Below are 2963 nucleotides of genomic sequence, written 5' to 3' on the forward strand. Positions count from 1 at the left end.
ACCATCTGATCTTTGACAACGCTGACAAAAACAAGCAATGAAGAAAGAATTCCCACCATTAATAAATGGTGCTGGGAGAACTGGCTAGCCATATGCAGAAAATTGAAACTGGACCCCTTCCTTACACCTTATACAAAAATTAATTCAAGAGGGATTAAAGACTTAAATAACAAAAACCTTACAAAGCAAATCTAGGCAATACCATTCAGGACATAGGCACAGGCAAAGATTTCCTGATAAAAACATCAAAAGCAATTGCCACAAAAGCTAATATTGAAAAATAGGATCTAATTAAAGTAAAGAGCTTCTGCACACAAAAGAACCTATCAACAGAGTAAACAGACAACCTACACAATGGGAGAAAAATTTTGTAATATATCCATTTGACAAGGGGCTAATATCCAGAATCTGCAAGAAACTTAAACAAATTTACAAGACAAAAAACAAACAACTCATTAAAAAGTGGGCAAAGAACATGAACACACATTTCTCAGGAGAAGACATTCATGAGGCCAACAAGCATGAAAAAAAGCTCCACATCACTGATCATTACAGAAATGCAAATCAAAACCACAGTGAGATACCATCTCATGCCTGTCAGAATGATGATTATTAAAAAGTCAAGAAACAACAGATGCTCGTGAGGCTGAGGAGAAAGAGGAACACTTTTACACTACGGTAGGAAAGTAAATTAGTTCAACCATTGTGGAAGACAGTGGGGCAATTCCTCAAAGACCTAGAGGCAGAAATATCATTTGACCCAGCAATCCCATTACTGGGGATACACCCAAAGGAACACTACTCATTCTATTATAAAGATACATGCACATGTATGTTGATTTCAGCCCTATTCGCAATAGCAAAGACATGGAATCAACCCAAATGTCCATCAATGATAAAATGGATAAAGAAAATTTGGTACATATACACCATGGAATACTATGCCGCCATAAAAATGAATGAGATCATACCCTTTACAGGAACATGCATGGAGTTCAAAGCCATTATTCTCTGCAAACTAAGGCACGAACAGAAAACCAAACACCACATGTTCTCACTTGTAAGTGGGAGCTGAAGAATGAGAAAACATGGACACAGGGAGGGGAACAACACACACTGGGGCTTGTGGAGGGGGAAGGGGAAGAAGAGCATCAGGAAAAATAGCTAAGGAGTGCTAAGCTTAATATCTAGGTGATGGGTTGACAGGTGCAGCAAACCACCATGGCAAACGTTTACCTATGTAACAAACCTGCATGTCATGCACATGTATCCCAGAACTTAAAAAAAAAAAAAAACCTAAATTTAATTTTTAAAAAATATTGTAATGTGAGAACACAACATGGGAACTACTCAAAAGACACCTTTCTATGCAAAATTTAGTTTGGATATATTTTAGCATTTTAAATAAACATTTTGCAACCAAGACCAAATATCAATCATCTCTTTAGGTTTTCTACTATGTACTAACATCAGATCTATGTGGGAACAAATGTTTTCTTGTTTGTCTCCTTCATATCAAATGTCCTGAAGCCTTTGTGTTTCTCTGGAACAAGGCTAAGTTTCTGAAGGCACATTCCAGTATAAAAATCATCAATAGGTTAGAGATGGACCCAGTCATGATATGGTACAGCCTCAGAGCCAGGTGGCTGGACTAGAGGAATCCGCCCACCCCCTTGCATAGCGTGAGTAGAGGACAGAGTAAAGAACTTCTAGAATGTAGTATTTCAGCTTCGTATCCCCATGAGGTCCGGCATTGTGGATCACATCACCTATAAACAGATCTTTGGCTTTTTTCCTTGGATAAGCTATTCACGTAATTCAGTATGTGATGGGTGTTCACAAAAACATCATCTTTGTCTTTGAAAACAAACTAAGTGTCTTGGCAGGAAGTACTTACCCAGAGAGAAACAATACTTCTTTCAGAGACAAGTTGAAGAAAGTGCCTCTATAGCTCCGCATAAAAACGTCTTGGTGCTTCTCATTCTCAAATTTCAGCATATCAGAAAAGTCCAGGTGGTTGACCTCTGGGGGTATCTGGCCCAGCAAGAAAACTTACATCACCCTTTGGTTTCCCACATTGCTTTCTGTGACCCAGGAATCCGGAATCACTTGCCTTCTGGCAAAATGCGGAGCGAGGTACGTAATCACCATAAATAAGAAGTGCTTCTTTGCACATTTATCTGGCTGATCTATAAGCAGTGAATCATTGCGGCATCTCAAATACATCAGAAAGTCTTCAAATCTGTCTGGGAAATTGTTAAAATCTGTAACCACTGACGTGACCCTCAAGTCAGGTTCACTGTAATTCATATGACATATACTGGAAAACCGGTACACTTCCCCATCTGGTTGGCCAACGTACTCAGGATGGGATTGCATCACTTGTTCAGATTTTCTTGTTCTCTGTTCCAGTTTGCCTCCAGAGGTGTAGCAATCTTCCAAAACTTCTCTTTAGGTATTATTATTAACCCACCTTACATTTATTATTATTATTATTATTATTATTGGCTACTGCTTTTGGAGGCTTCCACAATCAAATAAACGAAGACATTTGCCATCATCAGGTTATCCAACAACTTTATTCTTCAACGTCCAACACTCATTTCTCATATCTTGTCCAAGACTAGTTCCAGCTCGGTGGGGTAGGGGCACGGGGCAGGGGCACGGGGCGGGGGTGGGAAATCACTGCCATACCCATTTTTCCCACGCTGCTCCATGCTGCTCAGCCCTGAGAAGGCCACAGCTCAGCCTCTATGGGCGGTCAGGCAGTGGGGACAGCTCTAGTTCACCTCGCCTTGCCTCCAGCACTCGCCACTGCAGCCGATGTGCCTCAGTCCGGGTTCCATCTTCAGCTCCTAGCACAGGTGTCACTGCCACCCTGGGGTGCCTCGCCCGGCCCCCTTACTTTTTCTTTTCTTTTTTTTTTTTTTTTTAACTGTTTAAAATAAAGTACTGGTTAACAA

General features: G+C 40.6%; 1 pseudogene; it reads right to left on the reverse strand.

Moving 5' to 3' along the window:
• Positions 1–1392: 1392 nt before the first annotated feature.
• On the reverse strand, positions 1393–2603 carry LOC112616546 (annotated as a pseudogene).
• Between the last annotated feature and the right edge of the window lie 360 nt (positions 2604–2963).

This window comes from Theropithecus gelada, chromosome X (assembly GCF_003255815.1).
Source record: "Theropithecus gelada isolate Dixy chromosome X, Tgel_1.0, whole genome shotgun sequence".
In the NCBI taxonomy this organism is placed as follows: domain Eukaryota; kingdom Metazoa; phylum Chordata; class Mammalia; order Primates; family Cercopithecidae; genus Theropithecus; species Theropithecus gelada.